This window comes from Hyperoodon ampullatus, assembly GCF_949752795.1.
Source record: "Hyperoodon ampullatus genome assembly, chromosome: 10".
Taxonomy (NCBI): Eukaryota; Metazoa; Chordata; class Mammalia; order Artiodactyla; family Ziphiidae; genus Hyperoodon; species Hyperoodon ampullatus.
Window position 1 is genome coordinate 7993528 of NC_136923.1, and position 13951 is coordinate 8007478.

A 13951-nucleotide genomic window follows, 5' to 3' on the forward strand; every position below is an offset into this window, starting at 1 on the left:
CAATGGATCCCTACGTAGCAACTAAAAGAAACCAACTACTGATACACCCAACAACATGGTTGAATTGCAAATGCATTATGCCAACTTAAAGAAGTTAGACTGAAAACGGTACATACTGCATGATTCCATTTATGTGACATTGTTGAAAAGGCAAAACCCACAGGGAAAGAAAACAAACAAGTGGTGGGAGTTTGGGATTGATATATACACACTATTATATTTAAAATAGATAACCAACAAGAACCTACTGTATAGCACAGGGAACCCTACTTAATATTCTGTAGTAACCTAAATGGGAAAATAATTTGAAAAAGAATATATATATATATATATATATAATTGAATCACTTTGCTGTGCACCTGAAACTAACACAACATTGTAAATCAACTATAGACCAATATAAAATAAAAATTAAAAAGAAAAACAAGAAAAAAAAAGAGAACAAGTGGCTGTCCAGGGTTCAGGGTGGGGTGAGGAGCCTACATCAGAGGGAAAGTAGGGAATTTTGGGGAGTGATGGAACTGTTCTGTATTATAATTGTGGCAGTGGTCACACACAACTCTATGTGTCTGTCAATACTGAAGTGAATGAATTTTATTGTATCTAAATTATACCTCTGGCCTTGCCTGAATTTCTTGTCTGGCCTCTGATCAATTTCTATTGATTGAGGAAGGCCAAGAACCCTGGCCCGTATCACATGGAGTGAGACATCCAGACCCCCAGGGGATGGACAGCCGCCCAGTCTATCCAGTTTCCATCTATGAGCTGCAACGAAACTAAACTAGATGGCACATTCTTTACCCTTCACTGTAAACATCTTCAGTCTGTTCTAAAGCGCTGCAGCTCCGGGATACTCGAGTCTCCTGGGTGGTGTTCGCTGATACCCACCCACTGTGGGGTACAGCACACCAAGGTACGTTGCTCCATGTCAGACCACTATGCCCTTTTCCAGGCCACCCCGGTCACTGTCTGTGGAGAGGCATCTTACCAGCAAGCCCGGATATGACGGTTCCCCACGACTGCTCATGCAGTCAAGAGTTGGGAATGTTCTAGAATTGCTTAATTAGGAAAGTTCCTTTCACACTCCAGTGGTGATTTTTGATTGAACTCAGCATGAGTTTTAATCCTCTGGCAATTCTTTCTGGATGAGCCTATACTTTAAAAGATCTATGTTGGGGCTTCCCTGGTGGCACAGTGGTTGAGAGTCTGCCTGCCAGTGCAGGGGACGCGGGTTTGTGCCCCGTTCCGGGAAGATCCCACATGCCGTGGAGCAGCTAGGCCTGTGAGCCATGGCCACTGAGCCTGCACATCCGGAGCCTGTGCTCCGCAACGGGAGAGGCCACAACAGTGAGAGGCCCGCGTACCGCAAAAACAAAAAACAAAAACAAAACAAAAAAACAAAACAAAACAAAAGATCTATGTTGGGCCACCAGGCTACTGAAATCCTGTTAATCCTTCAAGGCTCATTTCAAATGCTCCCTGCTCTAGGAAGCCTTCCTGGGTTTACTCTTCCCTCTCAACCAGTTGTGACCTCTCCCTCTGTCACATATTCTCTTAAAGCATCTGGCACTGCCTAGGTACCCCAAAATGCTGATCCCTACTTCCTCACCAGAACACCTTTTGTATGTCATTTACTGAACTTGTTTTAAACTTGTTTCTCCCAACAATCCTCTGTCTGTCTGTCTGTCTCTCTCATAAAAGCAGGAACTGGGTCACTCCTTACACTGTGAAATTTATCCCTAAAATGCCCAATAATGTTCACGATCACACAGCAGGCACTGTGATTGACATTTTATCCTCAGAAAATAGAGATGTACAGGGATCCATGGCTCTCCTCAAGTCTTAGATGTGAGATTCAAAACCAAGGTCATTGGAGACCTGAAGTTCAGAGCCCTTAAGTTGTAGCATGGTGGCTTTTACCTGGTAGATATACAAGGAAGATGTCGTACTGACTTTCCCTATTAGTGATCTGTTGCTGTGTGTGCCACTAAAATTGCCTGTTTTTTGTCTATTAATCAATAAAGTGTTTTCTGAACAGCAAAAAAATAAGTAAATAAAATAAAATAAATTATACCTCTGAGACTTCCCTGGTGGTCCAGTGGTTAAGACTCCACCCTTCCACTACAGGGGGCATACGGTTTGATCCCTGGTCGGGGAGCTAAGATTCCACATGCCACACGGCATGGCCAAAAAATAAAAATAAATAAAAATAAAATTAAAATTAAAAAAAATTATACCTCAATAAAACTGATTTTCAAAAGTTATACTTTGGGGAGCTATAACTAGAAGATGGAACTAAAAATATATAGGTAACAACAACAACAAAGATGGAAGAATATGATTCTAAGTTAAAATGTTCTAAGATCCATTTTTGCATAGGAGGAGTATAGAAATCTCAATTTACTTTAAATATTATGTTAGGTATCTCTGTTTTAAAATGTAGGGGTAGGGCTTCCCTGGTGGTGCAGTGGTTGAGAGTCCGCCTGCCGATGCAGGGGACACGGGTTCGTGTCCCGGTCCGGGAAGATCCCACATGTCGCGGAGCGGTTGGGCCCGTGGGCCATGGCCACTGAGCCTGCGTGTCCGGAGCCTGTGCTCCGCAACGGGAGAGGCCACAGCAGTGAGAGGCCCGCGTACAGCAAAAAAAAAAAAAAAAAAAAAAAAAAAAGTAGGGGTAACCAATAAAGGGTAGAAATAAAATACAGGCATCTCTTGCTTAACATCAGTAATCTGTGTTAGAAATCAGATGTTCTGTGTGAAAACACAGACCAGAAGGAAGCGTACTTCCCATTATGTTAAATGGGAAAAATTATAATGCATGATGTGTCAACACCAAACCCCAATTTCCTAAAACATAAATAAAATACAGTGAAACACCTGTACACAAGCAACAACAGTCTACTGTATTAAGATTTAATATGATTAACCAGCAGTAGCAGTGGCACTTACACCTGTCCCAAGGTCTGGGCGAGGGGAGAACTAGGCAGCCCTGTACCACAGGCCCTCACACTTCCTTTCTTTCTTTTTTTGGGGGGTGGGGTGGGGGTACACGGGCCTCTCACTGTTGTGGCCTCTCCCGTTGCGGAGCACAGGCTCCGGATGCACAGGCTCAGAGGCCATGGCTCACGGGCCCAGCCGCTCCGCGGCACGTGGGATCTTCCCAGACCGGGGCACGAACCCGCGTCCCCTGCATCGGCAGGCGGACTCTCAACCGCTGCGCCACCAAGGAAGCCCCTTTTTCTTTCTTGAAGAAACACAAAACCCTTGAGATTCATGTACTGTATGACAGAGAAAAAAAAAGTACCTAATGTTCCCCCCCAAAAAGAAAGTATATTTTGTACTTTGTAAAGTGTTCATTAAAATGGAAGAAAAAAGTGAAAAAAACAAAAGATTTAATATGATTAAAACCACTGCTTCCTTCAAACAGTGTAGTACCAACATAAAGATAGACATACCGACCAACAGAACAGACTATAGACTAGAAAGCCTAGAAATAAAGCCGCACATATATGGTCAGTTGATTTTCAACAAGGATGCCAAAACCATTCAATGGGGGAAAAGACAGTCTTTTCAATAAATGGTACTGGGGCAACTGGATAGCCACATGCAAGAGATTGAAGTTGGACCCTTACCTTATACCATGTACAAAAATTAACTCAAATAGATTAAAGACCTAAACATAAGAGCTAAAACTATAAAACTGTTAGAAAAAAACACAGGGGAAAAGCTTTACGCCATTGTATTTGGCAATAATTTCTTGGATATGACACAAAAGCACAGGCAACAAAAGAAAAAATTGACAAATCTGACTTCATCAAAATTTGCAATATTTGTGCATCAAAGGACATTAACAAGAGAGTGAAAAGACAACCCACTGAATGGGAGAAAATATTTACAAATCATATATCTGATAAGAATTAATATTCTGAGAATATAAAGAACTCCTACAACTCAACAACAAACAAGCAACCCAATCCAAAAATGAAGAAAGGCTGTGAATAGACATTTTCCAAAGAAGATGTATGAACATCAACAAGTCCATGAAAAGATGTTTAACATCCCTAATCATTAGGGAAATGCAAATTAAAACCACAATGAAATACTACTTCATAGCAAGTAAGATGACAATTAAAACAAAACAGAAAGTAACAAGTGTTGGCAAGGATGTGGAGAAATTAGAACGCTTGGCACTGCTGGTGGGAATGTAAAATCGTGCAGCTGCTGTGGAAAACAGTTTGGTGGTTTCTCAAGAAGTTAAACATAGGATTACCATATGATCTAGCAATTTCAGTTCTAGGTTTATAGCCAAAAGAATTGAAAGCAGGGACTCAAATGGTTATTTGTACACCAACGTTCATAGCAGTGTTATTGCCAATAGTCAAAAGGTAGAAACAACACAAATGTCCATCAACAGATAAATGGATAGACAAAATATATTATATACATAAAATGAAATAGTAACTTTAAAAAAGAATACAATTTTGATACATGCTACAACATGGATGAACCTGGGAAACATTATGCTGAGGAAAATAAGCCAGACACAAAAGGACAAATATTGTATGATTCTACTTGGGTAAGGTACCTAGAATAGGCCAATTCATAGACAGAAAGTAGAACAGAGGTTACCAGGGGCTGGGGGACACAGAAGAAATAGAGAGTTATTGTTTAATAGGTACAGAGTTTATTTGAGATGATGAAAAATTTCTGGAAATGGAAGTGGTGATGGTTGCACATTGTGATTGTACTTGATGCCACTGAATGTACACTTAAAAATGGTTAAAAGAGTAAGTTTTGTTATGTATATTTTACTACACACAAAAAACAAAACCAGGGCTTCCCTGGTGGCGCAGTGGTTGCGAGTCCGCCTGCCGATGGAGGGGACACGGGTTCGTGCCCCGGTCTGGGAAGATCCCACATGCCGCGGAGCGGCTGGGCCCGTGAGCCATGGCCGCTGAGCCTGCGCGTCAGGAGCCTGTGCTCCGCAACGGGAGAGGCCACAGCAGTGAGAGGCCCGCGTACCGAAAAAAAAAAAAAAAAAAAAAAAAAAAAAAAAACAAAACCAGAAACCACTGCTTCCTAACCACCAAACAAATGATGCTGCTGTTAGCAAACGAGAGCCTTGTGTATAACAGCCCGATACCATGATACTTCCCTTAGCACCAACATCTCAGAAGCACACCCATTTTGTTGATGTGGAGGCACAATTTACAAAGAACACTTCATTCTGATATTCTACCAATAGTGGCTGGAATATCGCTTGAGCTATTTCCTACACTGATTTCTGTTTAAAACATTGTGCTGAGTTTTAGGGATGTAAATATAAAATTTTCTTATCTAAGTATTGGCCAGAAAATATTGCGTTGAGAGATAAGAAACTTGTGTGATGTTCTGGTATTGAAAACAAAGAGGATTCTCATGGGAAATGTCTCACAAAGTATGAATTACAGATCTTCCAAACTAAGAGAAGCAAAACCAAGAATAAAGAAAACTAAACCATTAAAATAGAAGGCTTGGGGCCTCCCTGGTGGCGCAGTGGTTGAGAGTCCGCCTGCCGATGCAGGGGATACGGGTTCGTGCCCCGGTCTGGGAGGATCCCATATGCCGCGGAGCGGCTGGGCCCGTGAGCCATGGCTGCTGAGCCTGTGCGTCCGGAGCCTGTGCTCCGCAACGGGAGAGGCCACAACAGTGAGAGGCCCGCGTACCACAAAAAAAAAAAAAAAAAAATAGAAGGCTTGGAAGGAGAAAAAAGATGCATAGAGAAAGCATAGTAAATGTAAAACACAAAATTAGATGGTAGAAATAAGTTCACATTGATCAATAATCACAATAAATGTAAACAGATCAATGTTTACCTATTATAAGACAGAGACTTTAATATTGGATTTCTTTTTATGAAGCTTTTTGATTTTTACAAAAGACACTCCAAAAACATAATGACAGAAAGACTAAAGATAAAAGACTATATTTCAGGAAAATACTAGTCAAAAGAATGCTAGTATGCATCTATAATAATAACTTCGTCTCAGTACATGTAGCAAAAAATCAATAGACTCACAAGGAGAAACTGGTAAATCAGCAATCATAATGGGAGATTTTCCTCCCCAACATTTTTTTTTTTTTTTTTTTTTTTTTTTTGTGGTACGTGGACCTCTCACTGTTGTGGCCTCTCCCGTTGCGGAGCACAGACTCCGGACGCGTAGGCTCAGCGGCCATGGCTCACGGGCCCAGCCACTCTGCGGCATGTGGGATCTTCCTGGACTGGGGCACGAACCCATGTCCCCTGCATCAGCAGGCGGACTCTCAACCACTGCGCCACCAGGGAAGCCCCAACTCCCCAACATTTTTTAATGAAAAATTTCCAATGTACCACAAGATGGGAGAATCTTAGAGCATACATCCAAATACTTACTGTCTAATTCTACCAATAACAATTTTACTCTGTATTTGCTTTCTCACAGGTCTATCAATCTCTCCATCTTTCTATTCATTTATTAAGCCATCTTATTTTGTATGCATTTCAAAGTAAATTCAGTTCCTTTTCCCTTAAAGACTTCATTAAATAAGGTTGAATATCTGATTGCAATTTTTTCTTTTGCAATGAATTTTATATACAATGAAATACACAAATCTTAAGTGTATATTTGCTGTGTTTTGACAACTGCATATATCTGTGTAACCTAAACTCCAGGCAAGATACAGAACATTACCATCATTCCATAAAATTCTCTCATCTTCTTTCATAGTCAATCATAATGGGAGATTTTTTTTTTATTTAAACTTTCTTTTTTTTTTTAATATATAAATTTATTTATTTATTTATTGGCTGCACTGGGTCTCTGTTGCTGTGCGTGGGCTTTCTCTAGTTGCAGTGAGCGGGGGCTACTCTTTGTTGCAGTGCGCGGGCTTCTCATTGCAGTGGCTTCTCTTGTTGTGGAGCACAGGCTCTAGGCATGCAGGCTTCAGTAGTTGTGGCTCGCAGGCTCTAGAGTGCAGGCTCAGTAGTTGTGGCACACGGGCTGAGTTGCTCCGCGGCATGTGGGATCTTCCTGGACCAGGGCTCGAACCCGTGTCCCCTGCATTGGCAGGCAGATTCTTAATCACTGCACCACCAGGGAAGTCCAATAATGAGAGATTTTCACACACTTCTCAGATATGCATGGATCAAGCAGACAGAAAGAAAAGAAAAGAGTAATGATCTACAAAATGTGAACAATGCAATTAACAGACTTGAGCTAACAGACATAGGAAGAACTTCCTTCCATTAACAGGGAGAGCATATTCTTTAAAAGCACATTTATGAAAATGAACCATGTACTAGGCCTCAAAGGGATATTCCACAGACTCCAAAGTATGAGTGTCACACAGACCACATTCTCTGACCACAAAGCTAGCAAACCCATCTTGCCATGGCTTGGGAAGATCTTGCCTGGGCATGGAGCCAACCACGGATGGGAAAGCAGGGTCCATGGGTAGATGTTGACTCCCAACCCTACCACATGAGCTGCTGGATCCTACTGGAACCTATTCCTGCTTATGCCAGTTTTTATTGGGTCTCTGTCATTTGCAACCCAAGAGTTCTGAATAAAACAGATACTTCCCAGGTGAGACGTGGTACAGCTATGAAGGCATCTTGTTATTGAATGAATAATTCTTCACACGCAAAGTTTGTTTCAAGCATAGAGCCCATTATTTCATCACCCATGAAAGAATGCATACTTTTTAATGATGTCCTCTTTATAGATGAAACAACTGAGATTCCAAAAGTTGAATGACTCATTCAATATCACAGCTCCAGCGAGCCCATTCACATGGCTCTGAAAATCTCTGAGTGAACCTCTGTCATTCTAATTCTACTCCATCTGTTTCCTTGTTCCTGCACTAGACAGTGAGTTCCTCCAGGGCAGGGACCGGGTCTTCCTCATCTTTGTGTCCCCACTGCCTAGCAAAGTACCTGTCAAGTAGATGTCACTGACACTTACTAGCTGAGTGGTTGAAGGAATGAATGACTTGATTATCAAGTCCAAGAGCAAGATTTAATGTGTGAGTTTGAGGGAGGAAAGAGGAAGAAATGGCCTTCCTTAGGACTCTTTCAGGGACAGGAGACAGAAAACTAATTCAAACCATTGTAAAGAAAAGAGGGGGATTTAAGAAAACCATAGAAAGACAGGCATAACTTTTGCCACAGGCTCTTAAAAGTATTAAGAACCTCTTCGGAATTCCCTGATGGTGCAGTGGTTAAGAATCCGTCTGCCAATGCAGGGGACACAGGTTCAAGCCCTGGTCCAGGCAGATCCCACATGCCATGGAGCAAATAAGCCCGTGTGCCACAACTACTGTGCCTGCGCTCTAGAGCCCACGAGCCACAACTGCTGAGCCCTAGTGACACAACTACTGAAGCCTGCACACTTACAGCCCATACTCAGCAACAAGAGAAGCCACTGCGATGAGAAGCCGGCACACCACAACGAAGAATAGTCCCCGCTAGCCACAACTAGAGAAAGCCCGCACACAGCAACGTAGACCCAACGCAGCCATTAAAAAAAAAAAAAAGAAACTCTTCATCTCTCTGAGGATATGTTGGCCTATTCTCTTGGTCTTTGCCATGGGATGGTGAACATGTAGCATCCTTACAGCTTATAATCCAAGGAATGAAGAGCTGAGACTTGAACCCAGATGGTCTGATGCCAGTAACCACATGATACGGAAATAAAAAGGAAACCCGGGTGGTTGAGAAGAATTGAATCCACTCTACAGAGAAATCTATACGGCATGGTAGTTAAGAAATGTGGGCTCTACCTAGGGATAAATACCAGCTGTTTCACTTGCTAGAGGTGTGATTTTGGGGAAGTAATTTTTTTTCTTTTTGGCCACGCCTCGCGGCACGCAGGATCTTACTTCCCCAACCAGGGATCAAATCTGTGCCCCCTGCAGTGAAAGTGCAGAATCTTAACCACTGGACTGCCAGGGAAGTCCCTGGGGAAGTAAATTAACTTCTGTGTCCTCGTTTGTAAAATGGGCATACCTCATTGTCCTCATGTATAAAACAGTACACATCTGTATTAATTTGCTAGGGCTACCATTATAAAATACTACAAGCTGCATGGCTTAAACAACAGATATTTATTTTCTCACAGTTCTGGAGGCTAAAAGTCCAAGATCAAGGTGTTAGCAAGTTTGATTTCTTCTGAGGCCGCTCAGAAGGTGGCTCCTTTCTTGCTATGTTCCCCATGGTCATCATCTAGTCTCTGTCCTAATCTCCTCTTAAAAGGACACCAGTGATACTGGATTAGGGCCCACCCATATCACCTCACTTTACCTTAATCACCTCTTTAAAGGCCCTATCTCCAAATAGTCACATTTTGAGGTATTGGGAGTTAGGACTTGAACATATGAATTTGGGGGTGGGGGAGAGGGATACAATTCAGCCCATAACACTACCTCTTAGGGTTATTGTGGAGATTAAATGAGATAATATAACTAAAGCAAAGATCAGGGGACCTAGAATGCTGTAAGAGCTTAATAACCGTTCAGTGTAACTGAACACTTACTTTAGGCATAAGGGTATCTGACAAGTCACAAACCTTTCTCTGCTAGGATATTGGCTGGAAGTGCCCTGGGGGCTTCTCTCAACCAGGTCCAGGATCATCTTTGCCTTATGGTCTATAGTCCCCAACTTGAGCTCACAACTGTTCTGTTCTGTTCTTCCTGTGGAGAGTTCTCAGACCTCCTTTCTGTAACTGCTCCAAGGTTAGTCTTGAAAACGAGACGTCCTGTCCCAGCTACTTATAGCTCTGCGAGTGCCTTTCCAATACCACTGTAATTTCTACTCCTTGGGCAAGCCACTTATTAAAATTTAATGACAATCACTTACATTTATAAAGCCATTTTCAGTTTACAAAGCTCTTTTCCATGCATTCTCTCTCTTGATCCTCATAACATCTGTAGGAAGGAAGGATGTTTTTCTCTATTTTATAAATGAAGAAAATGAGGCTGTGAGGAGTAGCATCATCGTCCTAGGTCATACAGTGGCAGAGATGCACCTCACCCTTTCAGGCACTTTTCTACAATATAAATAATCCAGTACACCAGCCCGGGTTGGGGGAGATGTAGGTAAATTATTTGGGACTATTTTGACTGGAAGTGACAAAAACCCAATGCAAACTGGCTTCAGCAAAAACTGAATTCATTAGTTTACCTAACAGAACAATCCAGAAGCAGGTCTTCAGGCATGGATGGATCCAGGTGCTCAAATTATGTCACCAGGACTGTCTCTCTCCATTTCTCAGCTTCTCTTTGTGTTCACTTTATTCTTAGACAATCTCTCTGCTTGGGGTGTCAAAGATGCCCCCCTGTGGTTGAAGCTGAAGCCCCGGCTCAACAAACTCAGTAAAAGGGGAACAATCTCTTTCTCGTAAACTGCAACAAATGACCTGGATATCATTCTTAACTATTTGGATTGGCTTATGGGCCCACCCAGAGCCAATCATTGTGTCTAGAATAATGGAATATGTTCATTGTCCAGGACTGATCATTTGCCCCGCTCTGGAGAGGAGGGTGAGTCTCACCAAATCCAGGGCCTGAGTGAGGGGGAAAGGAGTTGCTTTAAAGACAAAGTACTGATGTCAGAAGTGGTGTGGGTGGCAGGCAGCTCTCTCCAGGGTGTCATTGCTCTGCAGAGCTAGAACAGAGCAACCAGTGAGGAGCTGGGGGCCCATCCTAGCAAGAACTCTCAGTTCTTCCCTGAAGAGAGAGTAGTAAGTGGACTTCTGTGATTTTTTTCCTGGAGTGCCTAGCTTGGCTCAGCAGGATAGGAAAAAAGACAATAATTCATGGCAGAATAAGGAGAAAAGATGGAACTTCTGGCTCCGGTAACATATTCAGAACAGTACCCACATCAGGAGCACCCACAGAAGGAGACTTTGAGATGCCCTTTGAGGATGACTTCCCTCCCCCGTCTTCCCAGCACCTTCTGTCTCCCTATGAAGCTGTGAGCTCCAGGAGGGCAGGGACCACGTCTGTTTTACCCACCATCTTCTCCCAGGGCCTAGCATAGTGCTGTGCTGGCACACTGCAGGAGCCTATCACATATTTATTGGGTGGATGAAAAAAATTAATGAATCAGGTTGATCACTTGAATTGGCAAGATGGACTCACCTCTTTGTACAAGTCAATCCCCCTCTTTGGCCTCTGTTCTCCACCTGTCAAGTGGGAGAAGGTGTAGAATGAGACTCTCTTCACAGCCCCTTCCAGCTCATGCTTCTGGGATCTTAGGGTTCTCAGGAGACAGCCTGGGTGCCTCTTCAAGGAACCAGTGGAAGGGGAAACCAAATTGCTTGAACATACTGTCTCAGGTGAGATGACTTCACATGGGTCTGTGGTCCCCAAATTGTGGGGGACTGCATTTTTTTTTTTTAATTTGGGAAGGAAATAACACTGCCTGTTTTTTATTTTGCCAAATAAAGCCACTGGCGGTGGGGAGGGACAAACTGTCATTAACTATCATCACTATTTCTTTAAAAAATGGAATTTTTGGGCCTCCCTGGTGGCGCAGTGGTTGAGAGTCCGCCTGCCGATGCAGGGGATACGGGTTCGTGCCCCGGTCCGGGAGGATCCCATATGCTGCAGAGCTGGGCCCGTGAGCCATGGCCGCTGAGCTTGCGCATCCGGAGCCTGTGCTCCGCAACGGGAGAGGCCACAACAGTGAGAGGCCCGCGTACCGCAAAAAAAAAAAAAAAAAAAAAAAAAAATGGAATTTTTTATACCAGGAAGACAGGAAGTACATCATCTCAGAAACAAAACAAAACAAAACAAGAAAACAGTCTCTCTACCCTGGGAAAAAAGACAGGTGGCAAACTCACATGATGATAATTATGTGGTTTTTTTTTTTCAGATAGAGCTAAATTTCACCAGACTGATCCCTGTGTATGGTCCAGTATTTGGAACCTACTAAGAGATTATTTTCACCACCTCTCAACACCTGTGAAGTGGGGCTTAATCTGCCCACTTTACAGATGGGGAAACAGAGGTTCAGAGAGCAAGTGCAAGGTCACGGAGACAGTTAAGTAGTAGTCAGAGTTTTCTGGATGACAACCCAGATCATCTTGGCAGATCCTAAGCCAAAAGGTATTTCACTGCAGGGAAGAAATGACCTGCACTGGCTCCCTTGGAGTGTCCCCTCGTATTCTCGGGCCTAACCGCAAACTGCCTGGACTGGTATGCTCTGTTCTTTAACACACCCTCCTGATGTGTCCGCTTCATGCCAGGCACTGGGAGAGTGTAGGGAGAGAAACCAACACGTTCCCAGCCTCCTTTTCTCCTGTTCCCCATACTCACCCCGTGTCCCACTCTCCAGGCCCAGCTCCACACACTGGCGGCCAACGAATCCCCACCGCGGGCGTGGGCCGCTAACAGTTTAGGAGATTCCCTCTCCCAGAGGTGCTGGCAATTTCCTAGGAGACTCTGGGAACCTTCAACGCCTCCAAGACCCAAAGGACTGGAAGCGTAACGGTGCCACTCGACAGGCACTGTGGTAGGCTGTACCTGAGGTAATTTGGGAGCAAGGAATCAGTTCAAACGCTGTGAACTAACACCCTGTTCTGCCCCTCCCCCGTTCCCATGGGCTTTACGTGGACCCACAATCGCACAGCTCCGGCCGGAAGGAGGGGGTCCCCCAAATTAGAAGGCCTTACTGTGGCGGGGGCTTACTGTTCCGGCTGGGGGACCCCAGGGACCGTGCCGACCCCTCTCCGGGACTGGCAGACACCGAGCTCCCTTTCCTGTTCCGCTCCGCCCCGCACGCCGGCGGCAGGAACGCGCCTCCGTCGGGCCGCGCCGGTGCCCGAGAGCTCGCGCCTCCGCGCGGGAGCGCGCCCCGGGGAGAGCCCGAGCAAGATGGAGGCCGCGCCGAGGCCGCCGCCTGGGCCCGGGAAGCCGCCGCTCGGAGCGCCGAGCCGCGGCGCCTAGGCCGTGCCAGTCCCGGACCCACTGCTCCGGACCGGGCCCAGGTTGGTCTCCCCGCACCCCTTTCCCGCGGCCGCAGCCTCCGCGCACGTCCGGCCTGGGCGCGCGGCAGCCGCCCCCCACCCCCCACCCCCCACCCCTGGCCCTACCCGGGCCCGGCCGCTCCCCCGCGACCCGGGGACAGCCCCTGCCCACTGCCCGCCCCTCGCGGCTCGGGCTGCCTGCCGGCGCCTGTCCCTCGTCCCCTTGGCCTGGAAAACCTCTCTCCCTGTAGCCCTGGCCCGCCAAACCTAGGCTCCCCCCAGCCCTGTCTTCTGATGGACCCTCCCAACCCCCCCGCCCCCTGTTCAGACCCTGCGGCTCCGGCCCCCGATGTCCCTCTAGCCTCATCCTGGTTCCTGCACTTCGCCCTCCCTGTCCCAGCCCCCATATCACCCTCCCAGTCCCCTGGCACTAGCCCCTTACATCCCCTTCTTAGCCCCTCGTAGAAGCGCCCACCCCCCTCTCCACAGCCCCTTTCTAGACACCCAATACCGGACCTCCTTTTACCCCGAACACCAGCCCCCAGATTCCCTTCCGAGCTCCATGTAAAACCCCGCTGCTAATTCTCCGCTGCCGGTCTCCAGCCTCCATTCCATCTCCCCACGGTCCCCTCTTACTTCGCCGGTACCAGCCCCCAAGCCCCCTCCCCAACGCCACCGTAACCACTTTCTAGCGCTCCGCCTCCAGCTCTCCTGTGCTCATTCCAGCTCCCTCATCCCAGCCCCCCAACTTTCACATGGCCTCTTCCCATGTCCCCGAATTGGAGATCTTTGCCAGTCTCCCCCTACCCTGACACCTTCCCGATACTCTCATGACCCGCTCCTAGCTCCTCCATACCAGCCCCCGGGTCCCCTCAGCTCCGCCTCAGGCCCCGCCCTCGCGGGTTCCTTGGCTCAGGGTCGCTTCTCGCGTGCGTCCCCAGCTCCCGCCCGGCAGCCCGGCTGT